This window comes from Ambystoma mexicanum, chromosome 12, assembly GCF_040938575.1.
Source record: "Ambystoma mexicanum isolate Mex_15411 chromosome 12, UKY_AmexF1_1, whole genome shotgun sequence".
NCBI classification, from domain to species: domain Eukaryota; kingdom Metazoa; phylum Chordata; class Amphibia; order Caudata; family Ambystomatidae; genus Ambystoma; species Ambystoma mexicanum.
This window is the reverse complement of record NC_090936.1, coordinates 1,026,453,678-1,026,478,151: the sequence shown is the minus strand read 5'-3', so window position 1 is coordinate 1,026,478,151 and position 24,474 is coordinate 1,026,453,678.

Sequence of the window (24,474 nt, the reverse complement as noted above, 5' to 3'; positions counted from 1 at the left end):
AAATACGATGTTTAGGGATGAATTGACTACGGCCACCTCTGCAGCTTTAACTGAAAACGCTATTGGTCAGACCAGTTCCACACTCTTCAATGAAAACCCGAAGAAGTTGTTGTTTTGTTGCAACTATTGCACTATACAGTTTATGCTTCATCCTACGCACTTCCTGACGGACAAAGCAACAATCAGGTGTATCATCAGCCATCTCTCAGGTACCGCACTGGTTTGGGCAGTACCCTATGTATCTTCATGAAGTCCATTGTTGGAAGACTTTGCTGGTTTCCAGAAAGCATTGGACGTGTTTAATATGCCCAACCAGGCCTCAGCTGCCCAGTGTCCCCCTCTGGAACTACGACAAGGACCTATGGACCTCATTTCTTACATCAGTAAATTCACGCAATTGACAACTGAATCCTTGTGGCCTGATATAACACAGACAACACTGTTATGCAGGGGTCTGTGAGACAAATACAAAGATGAACTTGTCCATATCCCTGAACCTGCTACCTTCCAGGGACTGATTCGACAGGTTCCTCAGATTGACCATCGTCTGGCTGAGAGGCGGAGCAAATGCAATTTGGCTGAGCATTTCTATACCCGAATAGTAGCCCCTTCACAAGCTGTTGCACCAATGTTGGGGCAGGGGATTCTGGTCTTGAACCCATGTAGATCGGGGCGTTACACGGCTGTCTGAAGCCGAAAGACGATACCAGAAAGTGACCACCTGTGTCTGTATTGTGGCAAGTCTGGCCATTTTCTTGACTCCTATCCTGTCTGCCCATCTAAGCCGTGGGGAAACTGAAGGACCTGCCTTCCAGAGCGTAGCAAACAGTGGGTCCTGCCACCACCATGGAATCTTCCCATACAATTCCAGACTCTTTGTTGCCTCTAGCCCCACTTTTTATTCTTCAGTTGTCGGTGTCATGGGGCATCAAGGAGACAGAAGCATTGATTATTCCCTCATTACTGGACTGTGGGGCAACTGGCAACTACCTGGATGAGGAATGTGTACTTAAGAACAGTATACCAAGTGAAAAGAAGCAACACAGCTCTGACATTCTAGTAATCCATGGCACTCCTTTGTCTTCTGGTCTGGTAGTAAGTCAGTCTCTGCCACTTCAGATCGCCATCAATCAGCCTTTTGAACAGCTGTCTTTGGTATAATCAAATCTCCCATTTATCCCATGGTGTTGGGCCTACCAGGGTTGATGAAACACAATCCCCACATATTTGGGCAACACATGTCTTGGTCTTTTCTTCTGATTTTTGCACTTCTCACTGTTGTGCCATGGAACATTCAATTCCAGTCTGGAGCCCGGTACCAGTTCAGAAACCTAGGTCCTTCATCCAGCACATTTTGTGTTTGTCTATACCCACCATGTATCATCGGTACCAGGGTGTTTTCAGAGATCCTGAGTACATACCTTTACCACATAATTGTGCTTTTGACTGCAAAATCAATCTGGTTCCGGAAAGCACATTGCCCAATGCACGGATATACTTTTGACTGAATCGGAAAAAATGGAATTGAAGAAATACTTGCTCGATTGCCTCAAGCATGGGTATATAACACCTTATACATCCCCAATGGGCTCTTCTCTGTTTTTCATGCCCAAAAATGAGGGAACACTCAGGCCTTGGATTGACTATAGACTCCTTAATGAAATTACAGTAAAGGATTGTTACCCTCTGCCTTTGATTACAGACCTATTGGAATCCCTCCATGAAGCCATGATTTTCACCAACCTTGATTTACACGTAGCTTACCACCTTATAGGCACTCGACCGGGGCATGAGTGGAAGATGGCCTTCAAAACACCTTTTTCCCATTATGAGTACAAAGTCATGCCCTTTGGTCTTTGCAATGCCCTGGCGATATTTCAATGGTTCATTGATTCAGTGTTTTCTGACCTCCTGGGATCCTACGTTTGGGTTTACCTAGATGATATTCTAATTTTTTCACCCATGCAGGAGTCCCACATGGAGCCCGTATTGGAGGTACTACGCAGACTGCAGCTGAACAACGTATATGCAAAAATAGACAAATGTCAGTTCAATGCGCCCAAAATTGATTTCCTGGGTTATGTCATCAGTGCCAAGGTAATCAACAGGAACCCCAGGAAGGTACAAGCTAGCCGTCTTGGAGGCCACCACATGACTTGAAATCCTTACAGGGTTTCCTTGGCTTTGCAAATTATTATCAAATCTTTATTCCTGCATTTGCTCAGATCACACAGGAACTCACTAGTCTTCTTAGAACCAAAAGACTCTTTTGTTGCACCAGTAATGTGGAAGTGGCGTTCTGGGCCTTGCAGGAGGCTTTCATCAGGGCACCTGTCTGGCAACACCCTGAAAGCTCCAAACCATTTATTGTAGAGAGTGGTGCCTCTGATGAAGCTCTTTGCGCCATATTTTTGCAGACCTATCCACAGAAATTATGTGAACTCTCTGTAGCAAATTATTCACACACTCTGACAGCTTGTGAACAAAGCTACTCAATAATAGAAAAGTAATTGCTAGCTATTATAGTGGAATTCAAAGAGTGGTGGCAGCATTTCTTAGGTGAACATTTTAGAGTGGAAGTCCAAAATGATCATTGTAACCTACAGTACATTCGGACCGAACAATGCAGAAACAGCAAACAAGCCAGGTGGGCATACTCCTTTATGCAGTACAATTTCTTCATCACTTACATCCCCGGATCGCAGAGTAGAAGAGCAGATGAGTTATCCCATTCTCTGTAGGAGCAAGAACCATGTGGCAATCCTGGCTACATCCTTTCTCCTGTTTCTCACTTTTTGGCTACAGTTCAACCCTTGCTTCACCGTCTACTAAAAGCTACAGCATTGGATCCTTCTGTATCAATTCTCCTGACTAGCCTCAGACCAAAATGAGACAGGGTTTACTCTTTTGTAATGATTGTTTGTACCTACCACTGAGGATCTACGTCTCCTGGTTCTCTCTCAGCTACATGACCTAATACTCATAGGACATTGTTGTGATCACACCACCACCGAGTTAATACAGAGACAATTCTGGTTGCCTGGATTATGCAAACAAGTAAGGAAAAATGTTCTTACCTAGCTGACGTTTGGTCAAGCTAAGCCCAGTCATACACAAACTGTGGGACTACTTCAGCCCTCGAAACCACCTCCTCGCCCTTGGCACACCATCACCACTGATTTTATCATGGAATTATCACCTTCCAAAGGGTGTACCTGTATCATGGTGGACATTGACTTTTTTTCAAAATTGCCCACTTTCTGGCACTCCCTGGTTTTTCCTTCGGTGCCACAGATAGCTTTGGCATTTTTTCAGTATATCTACCGTATTCATGGCTCACCAGATAGGATCATTTCTGAGCATGGTTCTCAGTATACTTCTCGCTTTTGGACTTCCCTATGTGAACTTATTGGAATCTATGCCACCTTCAGTTCCGGTTACCATCCACAGATGAATGACCAGACAGAGTGCACCAACCAGACTCTTGAACAGTAATTGCAGTGCTTTACTGGCATGTAAAAGACTTGGGGCCTCATTACACGTTATGCGGTAAACCATGGTGCTATTAGCACCATGGTTGCCGCCAGTACAATACCGGTACCACCATGGAGAAAAGGGGAATTACCACCCCATTCCAAGGTTGGCGGGCCGGTAATTCCCCCTTTCTCCATGGCCCTTCCCCATTCCCATTTTTGCCCCATAGGGCTCAATTGGAATGGGGAAGGGGCTAATTACGGTACCGCAAATTGCGGTACCGTAATTAGCACCAAGGTCCCTTTGCAGGTCCCAACTTTAACGGCTGCTCTACACCAGCCGTTAAGGTTGGGTCCCGCAAAGGGACCTCGTAGTAAGGCGGTAAGGGTTTACCAGTACTGGTGCCCTTACCGGTACCGGCAAACCCTTACCGCCTACCGTGTAATGAGGCCCTTGGTGTGACCACCTTCTTTTGGCCTAAGTGGCATATAACAACTCAGTCAATTTGTCTACTGGAGTCAACCCCTTCTACGGTTGTTTTGGGTTCCATCCTCAGTTGTTACCTAATGCTCCCTTCACTCCAGGTGTGGTGGTTTCCAATGATCTCCTCTCTCTTCGGTTGCATGATGTTCATCGTATGGCATTGGATCACTTGTGTGCCTCTCAGGCATCTTACAAGTCTGCTGCTGACTGTCATCGCTCCTTAGGTATAAGATGGGGGATAGAGTCTGGCGTACCACTGAGAACCTGCTTCTGAGGAACTTGCCCAGGAAATTGGCTCCCCTCTTCGCTGGTTCTTTACGGACAACACATCGCATTCCCCCTGTGGCTTTTCACCTTGGTCTGCCTATGACTTGGAGGATCCATCCAGTGTTCCACATTTCTTTGTTGAAACTTTACCTTGTTGACATTTTTCATCGCTGTGCATTGCGTCCTGGGCCGCTGCTGGTGAACGGTGCTCCTGAGTACAAAGTGGCTGACATATGTGATGCTTGGCTCTGTTGTGGTTGCTTGTATTACTTGTTGTCCTGGAAAGGTTATGCTGCCTGCAACGACTCCTGGGAGCCGGCCTCTGGTGTCCATGCCTCCCGTTTAGTTCACCAATTTTACTTGCGCTGTCCTTGGAAGCCTAGTGCTACTTCCGGTCATTGGGGTGGGTAGCATGTCATGGGCCCTCCTCACAATCGGGGCTGTGCCTTTACCTGATGGCAGGCTCGCTGGCAGTTGCTGGACCGCTGCCCTAGGGCTCCATTGCGGCATGCTCCTTCTTCTCATAGACCTCAGCGGCACTTCCCGTTGTTGTGGGTCTGGCCTCTGGGGACCACCATGTTGGCAGGATTGCACATGTGTGCCGGGCCAATGTCTGCCTTCCGCACATGCACAGTGCACATGGCTTCATCTGTTGCCCATGGCGACACATATTCTGACGGTGGGCACCACACATATAAACAGCCCTCAGGCTGTGGCTCTGTGCATTGCAACCTTTTCTGAAGGTGATGCTCGTACTGGAACCTGGATCCTCCCTTGTTTCCTTGCTGTCCAGCTACCTGCTTGCTTGGTGCCTTCTTGTCTTGTTGCCTAGCTCCTTGCTTCTCCTGCCTACCTGCCTTGTCACCTTACTGCATGCTGCCTAGTCATCTCTTCCTTTTCTTTTCTCTGCTGGATCCCTCGTGTCCTCTTCTCACCTATATCTCTTCCGTTCTCTCTCTGCCTACCTCCCCTGTTGGGGAGGGTTCTCCATTTCTTGGGCTTCCCACGTCGTCCAGTTCCCTGCACTGCCTAGCACCACAATAATATGTGGGTGGTCCTTCCCTGTGGTGTTGGGAGAAGGCACCCAGTTTCTGGTTGTATTTCCATCTTTCAGTCCAGGAATGGGGGGTTGACTTCCCTCATCATACCTCACCACACCAGAATTGACAACAGGCCTTCAAGGTTTATAGTGATAAAATCGAAAAAAAAAAGTCGAATTTGTTTTTTATGACGTTTTTTATTCGAAATGGGGGAATAAATATATAATTAAAAAAGAGTAATTCGACTTTTTTTTTTCGAGATTTTTTTTTCGACCTTATTGTCATTCGAGATTTTTTTTTCAAGATTTTGACCGACCACCGGCCTTCAACTATCCTGGATTGGCAAAAGGACAAGACCTAAGGTATGTGGGATTCCCGGGGACACCTCTTGATAAGAATATAAGCAAGTTTGCTGCTTTCATTCAGTTCTGTATTAAATATTAGCAGATTTAATGCTTTCATTCAGTTTGGTATTCAGCATAAGCAGGTTTGCGGTTTTCAATCATTTTAGTATTCAACATGAGCTGATTTGCTGCTTTTGATTCATTTATTTCATTTCCTAGTTCTATTTGTAACTGAAGTATTTACTCCCTCTGTGCTATTTACAATCTGCACAGTCCGCCCGAATTGCCCAGTCTCTGGGTAACTTCCCCAGCACTCACTGGTTTTAGGCATCTACCTCCCGTGGACCTTGTCACTTTCCTTGTTCCCCCTAGATTCCATGAGCCGTGCTAAAGTGGGCACAGGAGCTTGGTCAGCATAGGGGTTTCTACGCCACTGCGAGACCAGACTCAGCATTATGACCCTCCACCCAGGTTATCCTCCCTCGCTTGTCCACCCCCAGGGTCAGGATCCAAAAGCAATGACTTTCCCTGGCCACCGGCATGGAGGATCCCAGGGGAGTAGGACTGAGAATACCCTCAGGTTTCCCATAAATGAGAGAGCCAGGATAGGACTTTGGACACAGGACATTTTTGCTTTGGAAATCGTGACACTTGACAGACCCTTAGTTTTGGTTGAGGTAGTGAAATACCACCTAGGTTAGGGACAGTGAGACATTTTCTAACCCCTTTATTATTTTAAGAAAAGTCTTTAACAACCACTCTGAGCTCTCTGTGTCCGTGTCGCATTCCTGGCTCCTCACAACATAGTTTACCTTTATGATTGTGTTGGCTCTTAGTTTGTAGAAGTGTGAGGGCTTTCTGCCCACTACTTATCCTTGCACTGCTGCAGAGCAGAAACCTATTTGCCATACACACCACATACCATACAAATGGGATGGTGGTCAACAAAGGCAGACCGCCCCCCAACAGCCCCCCAAGCACAGCCATACACAGAGGAAGGGCCCTCAAAGAAAATACATCCACACTATTCCAGGCAGACCCATGTTAGTCACCAGTGGTTTCAGGGTGACCTTGGATACAGGCATCCATAAAGATGGCCAGTCCCTATCAGGGGTAGTCATATGACACCATTAGGTCTTTATGGAAAACAAAAAACACATTACACTAATAGGACCAAAAGGGGTCTTACACTTGAGTGTAACCTTATTGATTGTATTCACACATTATAGGACTCAGGTGAATCAATTGTGTTTTGGGTTATTTTGGGGATTTTTTCATTATATTTTCGGTTTACCCTCCTCTCAAGGTTTCTGAAGTTCAATCTTTAAAACTGCTTGGCAGATGAAAACTTTTCAAATTCTTTATTCCCTTTCTCTGTCCACAGGATTTAAAATCTCTGGCCAAAGACCAATTCTAAATTGCCAGGGTGAGACTCTGTTCTATTTATTATTTTTTGGAGACACAGTGAAAACGTGCCGCAGTGATTTGTTCCATTCAGTTCTCCTGTACACTGTGAGCTGGTCTTCCAAGTTTCTTAGCAGACTCAGTTCAGAGTGTCAGAGTGTGGAGTTGTCCTCATAATCTCTTCTTTAGGAGGATCATTATCCAAACTTCCATCGAGTTTCAAGTGTTATCACTCATCTGGTAGGTTGGAAAGGAAAAGCCTACTGGTTTCAGTGGTGTAAATGATTTTTAACCATTTCATCAGGGTTATAGAGTCAGACACTGAGTGCTGTGCCTTCTTCGAGGTTACTTAGTTAAATGGAATTGAGACAGGAGATCCTACCCACAAGTTGGATTCTCCCTAGATTTCAATCCATATAGTCAGGAAGCGTGCATGAATTGCTTCCTGATTGGCATTCTGCTGCTTCTATGCCTGGGATCCTCATGCCAGAATCAACGGTCCCTCAAAGCGGTCGGCATCCGAGCTTAATGGTATGCGATGCTGGCCCATGGATGCAAGCTGTTTCCATATACAAAAACCACCTCCATTTTGTGAAATGCAGTAGGGATAAAAAGGTCAGGAAAAATTGTTTCCATCAAGTGGAGCCATATCACACAAGCAAGTGGAGCCATATCACTCAAGCAGTGTGAAATGGCTGAAATAGTAAAATGTGAAATGGTATTACCGCTGGGGCTATAAACCCTACCACCAGACCCCTTGGTGCTATTAGCACGGGATCACAGGTTTGTTGGATCGGTAAGTCCCCATTCCCCACTGGGCGCTATCACTGCCGGCGGTATTACTGCTGACGGTAATAGTGCCAAAAATCAGCTAAATCACAGCGGATTTGCCCCCAGCTCAGAGCTGGGGATAAATCTACCAAGCCTGTGATTTGGCGGACCCTTAAATGCAGTGTTAATAGCATTACTGCCACATTTAAGGGTTACCGTCAAACTTGTGATGAGGCAGAGAATATAACCCATAAGAGCATAGAGATCACAGGGAAATGGAAGAGAGTTTGAATTTCGTTCAGGAAGTTTGGTTTGGATGAAAGATGCTTCTTGGTATTTAGAATGTAGGGAGTTGGAGGAATGCTAGGTATGCTATGTTGAGCAATAAGGAATTGGCATTTAGATCCTCGGATTGAGGTATTATGGCAAACAGTAATGACTCTCTCCAAGGGATAAAAGCATTGCTGATTCCCCTGCTGCTCAGTGGAACCAACAGCGGAACCCCAAGCGAACAAACTGAGCTGCCTAAAACCGGAGCGGATAAGCTGACCGAAACCTCCGATGTGTGTCAGCGGGGGAACCTCAGCCCTGGGCAAGATGGCAGCACCCATTAGGGAAGGGATGCGAGATGTCCCATGATCGATTAACAGAGCATTCAGCCACAAAGAGGGAGTTGACCTCCGCCACAGCAGCAGCTACGAGAGTGCCCCTGGACCTCCACCAGCCTGACAGCTGAGGAAGCGGATGAGCTGCGGGCTAGCAGCGGGGACACGGAAGATATCCTCACTGCATCCGAACCAACATGCAACCATGAGTGCCGCACCCTTACCCCTCTGCTGGTCCCGCATAAGCGGCATCTCTCCCACACCTGCAGCTAACAGGCATAGTCACCTGTCCCCTGCAGCATGGGAGACAAAAGCAGCAATGAAGGCCCCAAAGAGGGAAACCGGAGCATGCATCGGCCCTGGGGGGGACCAGAACCATGAGACAGGCAGCAGCTCCTCCGCCCCCACACAGTTATCCGGGCAGAGCTCAACGGCCCTGGGGAGGCTGGCACACCATAGCCGGCGGCAGCTCCCCCGCTTCCACACAGGATACCTGCAGCGCAGCACCCAGAAGTCAATGGGCCCTGCATCCAACACCTTCCGTGCCACAAGAAGAGGGCCAGGCACCATCCCCATCTCCAGTACCCGAGGGGGGACCAGCACCCCGTGGCAGGCAACAGCTCCCGTGCTCCCACTCAGGGCACCTGCAGCACTCAGAAGTCAATGGGCCCTGCGGCTACCTACCACCTTCCTGAGGCACAGGTGAAGGACCCGGGATAAGCCAGACACTGGCCTTAACTCCAGCACATTAAGAAGGAGGTGGGGGCGACCACACTAACCCCCTCCCCACGGGCAATCTGAGGAGCGCCAGGTAGCTTACAAGGGCAGAGGAGCAACAATCCCAGGAACAGACCACCTCTGCCCTGTGGCTAGTGAGCCAACCCCCAGGCCAAGCCACCACATCAGCGGAAAAGCCACAAAACATCAAGAGGCGAAGAAAAGAACCAGGTGTGGGGCTCCCCAAGAACCACGCAGCACAAGCAGGGCAGCAACTCCACCACACCGCCACCAGAGGAAAATGTCAAAACACCACAAGCCCCAAAAAACAATGGACATTGCCACCATGTTGTTATCACAGGAAAGGGGTAAAAACAGGAGCTTGGAAGCTCTAGGTCCCACTCCCCAGAGCGGCCTGCAGGCCAATGAGCTACAAAGGAAGACATCCAGTCTCTCCTAACAGACATCAAATCCGAAATCTGGAACTGCATGGTGGAGATCAACAGCAAAGTGGAGACCCTAGACAATCGGATGGGAGAACTAAAACACAGAATGAGCTAAACCGAAGATCAGACCCTGGATCACACGACCCAGCTGACTGACCTAATAAAGAAACTCCAGGTCCTATAGGGGAAACATGAAGAAGTGGCACGGAAGCAGGAGGATTAAGAAAGCAGGGCCAGCAGGAACAACGTGTGGATCAGAGGGGTTCCAGCCACAATCTCAGACCAAGCCCTACAACCTTTTGTGAGCAACTTCCTCCAGACCCTCCTCCCGGGCTGTGACAATGCAATGCTGCTGCTAGATGGAACCCACAGGCTGCAGAGCCGGAGAGCGGTTGCCACAACACAGCCACCAGATGTCATCAGCCGGATCCACTTTTTCCCCATCAAGCAAGAGATCATGTCGGCCAGCCGAATGCAGGCAGAGCTGACAATTCAAGGGACCGTGCTGCAGGTGTACCAGGACCTGGCGCCAGCAACAGTCCAGAGACGCAGAGCCCTCAGTACGCTTACTTGCTTTCTCCAAGACCAGAAAATAAAATACTGCTGGATATTCAGCTGCCCTACAATTCATATATGAAGGCCACTCCTGGGTGATTGGCTCTCTTGAGGAGGCAGATGGCATCTTGGGGGGGAACCATCTACCCCAGATGAAGATCTGACGAGTGCCTCTCCCACCGAGCATGGGGGAGAAGCTCAGAAACCCAAGTGAAATGCATGGACATGGCTCATGAAGAAGGGGAAAACCATATACTCCCCGAAGCAATCCTAAAGGGCCTGATTAACCACTCCCACAAGGTTCCACTGCGTCCACCCTAAAGGCAATCGACCTGAGTCCCAGCAACATGCCACGGTTTACCCCAGTCATGAGAGGGAAGACTCTCATTGGTCCAAGGGCCCCAAGGCCCAGTTAGGACTTAGTTTTGGTTCTCCGTTCATTTGTTTTTTCTACAGTGATATGCAACACCAGTTCACAAAAGTTAAAGCCCTGGTTGCAGCGACCAAACTCTACACCAAAAGTGCCAAATGACAGATGACAGTGACCAAACCCCGAAGCCACCACCAACGGTAGCTTTGGTACTCCAACAGGAAGATTTCCCTCCTCATCAAAAACTTCACTTTGTGACCTCAAACATTGAATGCCTCAACTGCCCCCGAAAATGGAAAGCAACTCACCGACGCCTAAGCGACTTGAATGGCTAAGTGGTCTTCCTTCAAGAGACGCATCAGACCGAAGATGACGTCATGCTGTTATGGGATAAATCCTTCCCGAAGCAATATATGACAACGAGCTGCGTCAAAAAGGGGGACACAGCAATCCTGATAGCAAAAGATACCCCATTCATGGAACGAGAAACGCTGCAAAACCCAGATGGCCGCTACATTGCAGTGAAGGGGGACCTGTTTAGCCAACTATACACCTTGGTCTCAGTTTAAACCCCCAACGAAAATCAGGAAAGATTCTTCATTGAACTATAAACTGGCCTTCTGCCCTTCCTGGAGGGCCAGACATTAATATGAGGAGACTTTAATAGTGTCCCGTACCCACTGATGGACAAGTCAGGCCCCCCCACACCAAGAGACTCTAAAACAGCCATAGGCCTTCGACAGCTCTTCAAAGCTCTGGGAGTAGTGGACACCTGAGGGTCCTATCGCAATCGTCTAAAGACTATTCCTTTTTCTTCCACGTACATCACACCTCTTCTCTCATAGACCTGCTGCTTGCCGGCCCTCAACTCCTCTCCTTCAAAGACGAAGTACACATAGGCACAAGAGTGCCATTGGACCATGTCCCGGTGAGTCTGACAGCCCGCATCCATAACCCGGAGCCACCCCCAAGACCTCAATGGTCCCTCTACAACCCAATCTTCCACAATATGGCTCTTCGTGATGCCCTGGCCACAGCCATCCAGCATTACTTTAAGGAAAACTTGACCGGCTCCATCTCAATTGCCACAAGATGGGAAGCGATGAAGGCGGTCATCAGAGGGGAGCTAATAGCTTGTAAGACAACAAAACATGCTGAGCCTTTCTACAGAACAACTAGAAAAAGATATAGCCATAGCAGAGAGAAACCACAAAAAGAGATGGTCGCCGAAATCAGCCCGGGCACTGTGAAGCGCCCGCAACAAACTAGAAGCACACCACGAGGAACAGACCACCCAACCCCTAACCCAAACTAACCAGAGTTACTACATGCATGGCAACAAAGCCAATAAGTTCCTAGTCCGGAAATTGCCCAAAACCTGCCACCAAAACCAGACAACCGGCCTTAAAGACCATAGGGGTGTCACCCAATACACAGAGGAAACTAAATTGCAGCTAGCATCCAAACTCCTAATCAACACCATGACAGCCACCCCACGAAATCCAAAGCTACAAAAACAATATATCACAGAGACCACAATACCTCACATCCCAGAGGTGTAGAGAAAGTCCCTGGAGCTCCCCATCTCAAAGGAGGAAGTGGAACAGGTGATCAAATCCCTAAAACCCAGAGCCCCAGGCTTGGATGGATTCTTATACGATTATAAAATGTTCAGCTCCCTCTTCCCGGGTCCTTTCGAGAAGTAGGCTCAGTGACCAAGTCGATGCAAGAATCCACCACCATTATGTTGCTCAAGCCAGGAAAGGACCCAAGGAAATTCTCCTCATACAGACCTACATTACTCCTCAACATAGATGCAAATATTTACACCAAGGTGCTGGCAAACAGGCTACCAAGGACTCTCCCCATGCTTAACCATTTAAGAATGTCTGCAAGGTTATTTTTTTTAGTATAGGCCTTTTTATTTTGACTAGACTGACTTGGACTTGTTTGGTATTTGTTTAATGGTAGAGACTACTCCCATTCTAGAGTAAGGGCCAGTTACAAATTCTATCAACCCAACCAGGTTTTCAAAATTTGAATCTATTGTGTCTGTGTCTACTGTTGACACCATGCCTGTCTTAAAATACACCTATTTGTCTTGTCAACAAAGGTCTTGTGAAATCCTTTACTTCACCAAAATATTTCAGTTTAAGACATGAAAATACATCAAAATACAGTCTTCATTTTCCCCATTACACCCACCATTTATAGAAAGAGATTATTTTTAATACAATACATGTGGTGCAGGGGATTCTTACATGGGTGTGCAGTTGTTTCTGAACATGTATGTGGAATCTTCAATGAATATGTGTTTGTATGGCTTTCAATCTATAAGTGTGCACAGTTTTCAATCTACATGTGTGTACGTGCAGCTTTCAATCTATTCCTATTAATTTGCCTTGAAAGCCTACAGATTTTTCAGGAAAAAGGGATTGCATGGGGTTTTCACTTTAAAATATTTTTCTGTGAATAGGATGAACTCTCTGAGCTACTTTTCACCCAAAACACTTTTTATGACTAGGTCTCTTACCAGCAACAAATAATACTTTGTCAAACCATAGTGTTTCATGACAACACTATGGTTCATATACGTCTATGCTGACAGGGTCCACAGATTCTATTTTAAATGGTGCTACATTTTACCAAAATAATCTGCATTTAAGTGGTGCAAAATGCTGTCAGTTTGAAACTGTGCTTCCCAATAAAATAATTAATTGGGCTTCAGGGAAAGTACATCTCACTTTATTACATTTCAAACAGAAAACAAAGTGATATACTATCTTACCCTGCCTCTGTGTCCCTGCTAAATATGCTACCCACTTGTGCACACAACCCTTCTTTTCCTGGGACTTTACAGAGGACATTACTATCAGGACTATGTGGAGTTCTATCAGGGTTTTCTTACATTTTAAAGGTAGCGTCTCATTTTGTGGAATTGGCTTGGACCCTCTCCGTCTGGAGCTGCTGCATCAGCAAAGTTCCTTTCAGCTGCCTGCCTGAAATCCATTCTCCTACATATGGCCGCTCATCTGTCTCTGAAAGGGCTTTTTTATTCAGCCTGCCTGCAAACCAATATCCAATTGGTCGCAGTTTGCCACAGCTATGTCATTCCAATTTTATCTATTTACCTACCAGTATGCAAGCTGTTTTATAATATCACTAGCAGAAGTACCTGTTCCCCGAATGGCTTCTGTAGACAGACAAGATAACACTGCCATCAATTGTTGAAAATGAATGATCTTGAAGGTGGCTGTTCCGCCTCACCCTCGTGTGGCGCAGTTCTTTACGGTGCATTGCAGTACAAATATCTTGGAAACCATGCATCTTAAGACCTTGAAACATGGTTTTTGAGGTCCATTTGAGACCAAACATTTTATTCCTTCTGTCGGGACCAGTTGAGGAACAACATTTTTTGTTTCTCTTCCTGGTGGACATGGTTTGCTGCTTCATTCGCAGGCACCATCTTGCAAAAATCATCTGGAAAAGTCATTTCACCTGATGCAGCATACATTTTTGTTTCCCTTCCCGGTGGACATGGTTTACGGCATTGTAATGCTTGTTTAGAAACAATATGTTTTGTTTCCCTTCCTGGTGAAGATGATTTACAGCTTTGTCGGCAGGTACCAACCCACAAAAATCCACAGAAAAAGTAAATTCACCTTATGCAGCAAAAATGTGGAAACTTCTGGAATGCTACCTGCCTTCACCTTCGCCTCTCATGTCCATTGGCCTCTTATACATTGTTTGTTTCCCTTCCCGGTGAAAATGGTTTACAGCTTTGTCGGCAGGCCACAAACTGACAAACAAATTTGAACTTCTGCTGAAATCCAGGGAAAGGGGTGGGGTGCCCAATTCTCATGTAGCCTGTAATGTGCGAACGGGTCCAAACAGATAACTATGCAAAATTTGGTGCAGATTGGTGAAACAAGGTGTGGAATTATATAAGGAACCATGTTTTGTCAAGCCACAAACCCACAAACAAATTTGAACTTTTGGTGAAATCTGGGGGAATGGGGTGGGGTGTCCAGATAAAGTCTTGAGGGACCTAGCAGTGAAGTATGGAACATGTGGTGCAGATTAGTGAAACATTGTGGAATTGCATAAGGAACAATGCTTCGCCATGCCACAAACCAACCCAACATTTTTTACTTGTGCTGTAATCTGGGGAATGGGGTGGGATGTCCAACTGTCATGTAGCCAGTATTGTCCAGTGGGTCCTAACAGGTAACTATGCAAAATGTGGTACAGATTGGAAAAACAGTGTGGAACTGTATAAGGAACAAAGCTTCACCAAGCCTCAAACCCACACATCCTGCCTCAACCCCACAGATATATTTTGACTTTTATATTTATAAATAATATAAACTCCTCCCCTCATCGTATGACTTAAAAGTAACAATTCTTCCTTACAAGTCCCATGACTGAAAAGGTGGACAGACTGCCATTCTTAAGCTTATGGAAAGGGCTTTCCTTTATATGCTCTAACTTTGGAAGTGAATATGTGAGTGAAATAGAATAAGGACCAAATAATGTATATTTCAAAAGGAATAATTCAAGACGTATAGTCAAAGAGACAATTATTTGTCCTATTTGTTTATATTATTTCTCAATATGCACTAGGTTAATTTTGTATGGCGAGTAAGATATGATTGTTATGTATAAATTGCAGTTCATCTCATTTTTCTAGGACCTTCCTTTCTAACTGTACACAATTTTATTTTATTATATTTTGGGTTTAAAATACAACAAATTAACTTTCTATTCAGTTTAACAAGATGCATGAATGCCATTTCAGCCTGCAGGTGTCACTGGCAGTACATCACACTTGAATATATGTATACATTATCTAGAATCTGGCAATATTTATGGGGCACAACTAGATTGAACACGATGAATCAGGAGATTATTTCTGCAGCCTTGTTCTGTTTTGTGACAGACATTCCTGAGGTTGGGTCTAGTTGCTCCAACCCAACTCTAGAAATGTGCACAGACATGCCTCATTTCAAGTTAAATAGAAATGCAGTGCTATGCAAAGTTAAGTCAAATGCATGACAAGATACGAAGGAATTCCGAATAATGTCTCCTTTTCTCACTAAACATGGCATTATTTTAATCAAATGACACATATTGCAAGATACAATTATTGAAAGCAAATGAAAGGTTCTTATGATACAGAGGTGCATTTGTCCTTTCTATGTTTTGGACCAAAGGGCATGACTCACTGATGTGAGGAGTGAGAAATGCAAGATGGATTAAATAGTAAACTTTTCTCAATGTTTGCCATTTATTAAATAAAAAAGGGTTAGATAAACACCTATCTTTCCCTATCCTAACAAGGCTATCTTTGCCTAGCAAACTAAACTAAAGAAAGATAACCTAGTGTCCAAAAATCTCTGACTTTCACACTAATATATACAACAAAATAACACAAAGAATGTTTTCAATTCAAAAGATTATTCTAACAGTTCAAAGTTATAAGGTTTCGAAAGTACTCCTTGGACCAGGGTTGGATAGATCAATGCAGCAATATGCTTGAAAAAGATCTGGTTTAACAAAGTTCTGTTCAGTTCAACACAGGAGATTTTTTCCTTTGTTACAAACGTACGCTGGTTAAAGACATGTCTCCTTCAAAAATATGTGTTCCACAAATCCCAAGTAAATGATTTATTTCTCAATATATTTCTTGTTAAAGCAAACATCTCTCTTACAAAACATAAGTTCATAAATCAAAGCAATTGGTGGCTTTCCCAATATCCTCCTTGATAAAGCAAATGCCTCTCCCTCTCAAAACACGGGTTCATAAATTAAAACAATTGTTTTTCATTGAATGAAGAGCAATTATGAGCATATCACACTTCTTCAAATTGAATCTTTTGGTCAAGATAGCACAGCAACTACTTCTGGCAATGCCACATGTATTCTTCAAATGAAATACGTTTGTCAGGATAGCAAAGAAAATTCTTATTATAATGCCACATTTCTTGCCACAAGTATACTGCTTCAAATCATCTTCTTCTTTCCTGGTCCACTCCCTGCCAGAAAAACTACTGTTGATCCCTCTCCTAGTCTATTCACCTGCTATGATGTAAAACTCCTACAACTATAATTGTGCTTAGTGGCAATAGTTGTTCCAAGATACTCCACACCAGTATTCTATGTGAGGATGGTTGAACAATGGCTGCCTCTTTTCATAGTCTCTTAACCCTTGGCAATGTGGGTTACAGGTCTTCCCCAGTTGGTGTCACTTATAAGGGGAGTTGTGCCACTGCCGCCTCTGTATTACTCTTTTATGGCCTCTTGGCTCTTGTCAATGCGGGTTACAGGTTTCCCCGAATTGGTGTCCCATATAAGGGGAATTGCACTCGTGTTGCCTTTGTATTAATCTTTGTAACGTTTTGGCTGTTGGTAATGTGAGTTACAGGTTTCACTTAATTGGTGTTACATATAAAGAGAGTTGCACCCTTGCCACCTTTGTACTGTGTTATGTGTTTGATATTCAAAATTAGTTAAACGTCCTTTTCGGATACACCCCCGTGGTCACCTTCAGTGTAAGGCACACTCACCGGTTTTCCTTGATGTCTCCATTCCCCTCGCTGATGTTGTGGTGGACCTTCTGTCTTCTGTTTGTTCTGGTGCTGGCTACAGTGTATCTTCAGTGGTCTGCCAGCTGCTTCCCAGAGCTCTGACACTTCTCAGACTGCTTTCCAGAGCTCTGACAGTTCCGTTGATCGCATACCAAAACATCACAAGTTGGGTTGGGAGCACGTCTGCCTCTCAGCTGGGCTTCTCGGTCTGACACTGCTTCCTGCTGCACTTGCTCTGCAAGGTCACAGGCCTCCACGACTCACATCGACAATAGCTGGAATCCACCTTTCTGCTTCTACGGCAGACCCAGCACTCTGGTCTGCCGCTGCCTCAGCTACTCCTTCAAAATCTTACCCCAGCTGCAACTCATTCCTGAGTTTAAATGTCCCCTTCAGTGTTTTGGTCTTTAATAACTAGACTGCTCATTCTACTCAATGGCATTGTTGATATTTACTAACTCTGACTCCCTCTTCCTTGTCCCACTACCAAGAGTATTTTGGATCGTGAAGTCCATAGTGGTTTTGGTGTTTTGATATTTAAGTGGTTTGGATTGATTTGTGAAATTAGAGTTGTTAGAGTTAGGAGATGTTGTGTAAAGGGTTTGTGTTGTAACATTGGGGTTAGGATCTTTATTTAAGACATGATTAGAGGATGTTATATTTAATTCCTCTACCCCCAACGTATACATCCTTTTTTGGTTAGATGACTTTCCATAGCATTTTCTTTGGGTAGTTTTATAGGAGGGACATGTACACTTACAGCATACCATTAGGTATTAGGGGATTGTGGTAATCTCATTTTAAGAGGAAGATGAAGACTGTGTCTTTCCCAGAGGAGTCACCACTTCCCTCTGAAAGCCGTCTCCTGCCATGAGATCCTCCCTCATGATACCTACCACAGTGTTAGGATCAAGTAGTGGCTGTCTTCCCCTGGCAACATGGGATGAGATCTTAGGCTGGGGCGCAGTGATTAGTCTGCAGGATTCATCACACTGACGAAGTCCTGGAATTGTTCATTTATGTTCTAAACCTCAAATAAATGTTCTGGGGCCTGTTGATTTCTTTAGCTGGTCAAAACAAAAACACATGTTTGACCCTTATCCTTTTGGATGTGGCAAAGGTTCCAACTTCCATGTGCATTTCTCTGCATATCCTTATCATCGATACAGGCCCTGCAATGATACTTAGAGGCCCTATAAATTGTTATAATTAAGGGAATTCTCTTTTCCCTTTTTGAAAAATATCTCTCAAGCATACAGACAATTATTTGCATTTTGCAGGGGCATCATTTCCATCAGGGTAGTGACCAAAAGACAGAAATCTATGCCTTCGTCACTCAGTGCCCTTTATGCAAATGATCTTTCATTGCATTTTCATTTACAGGACGGACCATTTGTGTGTGTCTCTCGGAAACTTAACTGTTTGGGGCATAAGTTAAAAAGTGGAGCACACATTCTCTATAGACAACATCCAGAAGTTGTGTTTCTCTTGGAAACCCACCTTGTGGGGGGGTGACTATTACCTCTTGGCTGGCATAAGCACAGTGGATAGTACCACTCATGTTATGCAAGGGACTAGAGAGGTGTATAAATGTTGTTCAAACCATCTGCTTTAGCGGAGCACCAATAGAATGGCCACCGAAGTGCTGAGAAAAATGTAGTATTCCCCCAGGTACCTTTTGTAAAATCACAGTGCTTGTACCCACCTGATACTTCCACGATCTATAACAGGCAAATCTAATTGCCAAACGGTCAAACTATCTTGGAGCGCATTCACTTTTCTTTATCCTATGATCAATATTTTGCTTTTTTCCCATTATTGGATGAATGTTTTTGGTGGCACAACTCTTCAAAACACACCAATAGTCCCCTTACATGAGCCTCTTTTTGGAAGAGGATTATTGTAGTGTCAACAAGAAGCACAATTTGATCTGTTTCAACACCTGTGCACAAAAAGCAAATAACATCATTAATAAAAGATTAAATACTGTGGGGTGCAAGGATACAACCCTACTTCACACCTTTAGCAACCACAAAGTCTTCTGATAGTAGACATTAATGACCCATTCGAGTTCTGCCTCTTGTGTCATAATGCAGGGCCTTAATTAGATCACTCACAGCCTGGTCCATATTTTGAGCCGTCAGAGCATCCCATAACATGGTCCTGTCGACTATTTGAATGCATATTGGAGGTCGACAAATGCCATATGTAGGGAACCCTTCCAAGCTGACACAAATTGCATTATTGAAAACAATAAATGGAGGACCTGTTTGGTGGTCCCTGCCCCGCTGTGAAACGTCCACTGAGCTGGAGTTGTGATGTTACCATTACCATCCCATTCCAAAATCTGCACAGAGCAAAATTTAAATTCCCCAAAAAGATCATTTTTATCAGAACATGAGAATGACGGCTGTGGGTGTGATGCATAAGTTGACTGCTGTTTTTTCCAAGTAGGGAGAACTGTGCAATTTAGTGTTTTGCAAATAGATATTTAGATCCAGGAAGCTGGCATTTGTAGGACTTGAGTGAATGGATAGTTCTAGGTTGTAAATATTATGTTTGAGGTGCTAAACATATTTTTCAAGAGAGTTCTGATCAACATCCCATATCATAAGGATGTTGCTGATGTATCATCCTCAAATGATTACTTAGTATTAAAGAAATACTTCATGTTGCCAGACATGTAAGATTTCGTAGTGTCCCATGTATATTACAGGGTCTGTGGCAGCGACCCTGTAGTTATGGCTAAGTTGCTCAACCCATAGTAAGAGCAGTTTTTGGGCAGCTTATAACTTTGGCGTCCTTTGATGAATCCGCACAGAAAATGTATACAGCCATCTTTGCATAATTTTGCGAAGTTTTGTACAATTTCATCAAGGGGGGAAAGTTATAAGGGGGTTGCAAAGCATTTCAAGTCTGTGTAAATATTAATGGAAAAATATTTTGCTTATGGCTACAGCTGAAACTGCTGACCCAAATTTGCACCAAACATGTGTGAGGAACAAATGGCCTGGTCCCAAAAGCATGGCTTTTGAAAATGTGGTGTTAATCTGTCCAGTAGATTTTTTAACAATGATCAAAATGTAGGTCCAAAAAATTTGTGCTATCTCTGTCCGGTCCGCAGACTCTCTTCCTGGTTCGGTGTACGCAAACGTCTCTGAGCCAATGAAAGAGCCACGTAACATTTGCAGATTGTGTCTGTCCCTGCTGATTGGTCAATTAAAAACGTGACATTCGTCAAAACTTTTTAAAAGGAGGCCATGTTGGATTTGTGAACTGCTCCATTAGTCCACGAACATTGCAGTAAAACCATATTAAAGAACAGATTAAACTTGTCAAACCAATGAAACAATCTCTGTGGAGGTGAGAGGTGATGAGGATGGGATGGGATATGTCTTCCCTAATGTCCGTGAACATGTTCAGAGACATTGCTGTGATGTTCGCGAACATGACAAGAGTTCGAGGACATCCATGCATATGTGTGCATTACAGGCTCTGTGAAGAGCAGTTATTAACTTCGGTGTTGTTTGTTGAAACTGCACACATTTTTAAAATGTTATAATAAAACTACAGACCCAACTTTGAATGTTGTTGCACAGTTTGTTGCCTTTTTGTCAAGGGTGGGGGCAAAATTAGAGGGGGGACCCAACATTGTTCGATGGCTTATAACTGTAGTGCCGTTTGACGAATCTGCCCACATGTTTACAAACATATTATAAACCTGACTTTGAATGCCTGTGCAAAGTTTGAAGGGATTTGGTCAAGGGTGGTCAAAATTCTAGGGGGGCCCAACATTTTGAAAATGGGATAGGTTTGAACGGCAAAGGAATTCAACTTGCAGATACAGTGTTGGACGGATTTGCAACAAACTTGTGGAGTGAGCATTGGCAAGGTCCCAAAAGCAGGCTTTTGTAAACCTGTCCTGTATTTTTTGAAGAGTGTCAACATGTAGGTACATAAACTATTATGTAACTTTGGCGTCTCTGTCAATCTGGCACCTGGCCCTGATGATGTCATTTGTGATGTCATTTTGATGTTCTGGTTGTTAGTCTTAGCAGTGTCTGGCGATGGTGCGAGTTATGGTTGCATAGCTTACTATAACTTGCACATTTGTTTGGTTTTTCGATTTTACATTCCAACCATAACGTACCTTCACCAATGTTTTTGCAATGAATTTCATAGTTTTTTTTCTGTGAATATAAATATATAAAACTTTCAAAGCTTTCAGTCACTGAAACCTCAACCTCATGGTCGTTTTCATTTTGAATGTAGAGGAAATATATGTAAGATGAATGTGTCAGAGTGAAGGCGACCCATATTAATGTTTTGTTTAAATGTGCTCCTTCTTAGGGCTCAGATAAACTTGCTGGACACTAATAAGAAATATCTGTGGATCCTGTGCTTTGAAGAAAATCATGCCCATTTTATTGTTAATTTGATACTGTTTCACTGATTTGACGAAGAAATGGCTTAGGCCTTATTTGACTCTTAAATAATAGTAGATTTATTTAGAATTGCAATGATTTGACGTTGATCTACGATCTCCCTAAATTTCTAAAAACTGGATTTTTAAGACATTTAGGAATTGCATAACAATGCAGTTGTTGTATTTGTATTGCATGTATCCATTGCTTCTATCAGTTTTTAATTGATGTAATGGAGAATACTGGATAAAATAAATTCGTCTTCTACTATACTCGTATGTTTTCTTTTGTACTGCTTCAATCACTCCTCTCAATCTGCTTCCCTTCTTATAGTCTTCTCTTTTCCTCTCTCTTACACCTTTTCACATTTCTCTTCTACCTCACCTGTCCTTGTCTCTCCTTTCTAATTTCTCACCATCTCTACGCGTTGTCTCTTTTCCCCTGCCATATCTCTGCTCTACCCCTCACTTCTTTATGTTTTGGTCTCGTCCACCCATCCATCTTCCTGTCTCCTGCCCCCCTTAATATTTCTTGTACGATTTCCTTTATCCCTCCTGCATCTCCAGACCCGTGTGTTCCCTTCCCACCCCTCTCTCAACTGGGTCAATAGGCTGAAATGAGGTTGCTTCTACGCTTGCTCAGGAGCCAAGTTCTGCTGGTGGCTGAATCTGACTCTTAATGTGCGTGTGCTCTGCATGCTTTCCCACCAGGCCAAATGTCTAGCCAAACCTCCAGGGAACCACTGTGAGGTAATGAATCCTTGGCTGTGCTCATGAGGAAAGCATTGCCAGTGTGTTTGGCCGGCCCTCGGCTGCATCAGAGGGCCATTCAATTTGGCATAAACAGCTTTCTGAAAGCAAGCGGAAAAACAATGCATTGCAACTGAGCTGTCGGCGTTTTAAATAAAACTGTTTCAGTAGCAGGCCAGCACATAAGCATCTGCATATCTATTTGAAAGATATTTCGCTAGGGTCTGAAAATGTCTAGCCATGCCTTGCCTCTAGTGTATGCACCATTAGCCCTTGATAAACACAATAACAATGAATGAAAGATAAGTGTTTTCCTCTCTTCAGAAAAACAGATCTAAAACTACGCTGAGCCCAGCTCTCAATATTGACGCATCAACTGATGTGCTGACAAACACACATTTGTTTTCCCCCCAAAGGCGACTAAAATGATATAAAGTGAGCCACAAACAAGCCCAGTATAGCCAAGGGCGGAACTTTCAACAAACTGGCAGGCGGGGACTGTCTTTCCAAGAGTTTGCACTGTATACATACCCCATAGCTGCTTTGCTGAAACTCTTTGAAAAGTGAAACTAATAATAGAATAACAAGTCCCTTCCTCCAGTGGGCAACGCTGCAAGTTATGTCCCATTTTAATTAGTGCGTGAATAAGAAATATTGTTCATGTGCAACCAGTTTAACTATGCAAAATGCAAGCTTTAGTTTATAAAGATTCACAAAGTGTAATGCAACCGTAACATGTAGTGCATATGTATTTCAGTGTATAGCATACACATTTCATGCACACTACATATGTTTTACCGCGGTGTATAAAGTCGCCTTGATGGTTGTGGGTTTTGTGTGCATTATAAATGTAAAAATAAATAAATAAATGTCAGTTAACATCATGTTTCTTCCATGTAGTAGGTGCATATTATTATACCACAATGTCTGTGTTTCATTTAATATCAGAAGCAATGTCTCATTATATCACGTATGCATTTCAATATATTGTGTACATGATGTTTTAAAATGTACCATGTATAATTAACTACATAATATACATAGCTTGGTATTCCATGTACGTATTTCAACCTTAATGGTATTCATTTCAATGAATAATGTATGCAATTCAAAATGCAATATGTGCATCTCAGTATACATAGAAACACTTGTCTGAGGTTGCTGATGGTACTTCCTCAGAGGAGAATTGCCTAGCATGTCCGTGCTGGACTGCCCTTGTGAGTGGGGCAAAGACTGATATGCAAATGGTTATTTCTCCTCTGTGATGAGTGCCATGAGCTAAAACGTGGTTGTAGACCCTCCTGGGTGGAAGAAATCCCTTAGAACAGGGTATTTGACTCATGCTCGCTCTCAGTAGAGGTGCTCTCCCACTCCTTACCAGTATACAAAGAATGGTTAACAACACAGAGTGTGTATTTTTCAATACACACAGTGTGCATGCTAAAATACTATACATATATCTTGGTAGCCAATATATTTATCTTAGTAAATATCATGCATATTTCAGGATATAATGCACGCATCTGAATATGCAGCATAATCAGCTCAGTATACAATGTATATATCTCAGTGTATAGTGTATGTGCGTATATAGTTCATTATAATGCGTGTACGTATTGTATCTATCGCTTAGTTTAAATGTACGTATCTCAGTACACGGTGAACCTGCTTCAATGTGTAACGTATGCATCTCAACATACTGTATGTACAGTTCAGTATGAGTGTGGAGTGGCAAAATGTATACATTTAATTAGGTACAGTGTAATTAGCTCCTGTAAATATGATACTTGTAAGCAAATATTTTGCAACTCATGGCGGTGGGCGCAAGCATAGGGCAGATAGTAGTCTAATGCATGCAACACATTGGCCTTTATTTCATGATAGCAGTTTAGTACAGTTAATGCCACTGCGTGTTACAGAGTGTATATGACAACACAAACTCTTAAGGGTTGAGCTTAGATTCCACAACAGTAGTTTGTAGTACGCTGTATGTGGCTAATATCATCTAGTGTTTCAAGTCCAGTCCAACACTGGCATTCCAGTCATACACTCCATTTCATACAGATCGATGTAAGCCAATATTTATTTTGCATTTTGCTGCATGCTCACATATGCCTTCAAGCACTTTAGGCCAGATTCCTGCAGCATGGTGTTTACAAGAGTAATTTATGTCATGCATAATTTACACCGAAATGTGGGCATAAATGAAAAGGCATAAATTAAACATGGCAAGTAGGC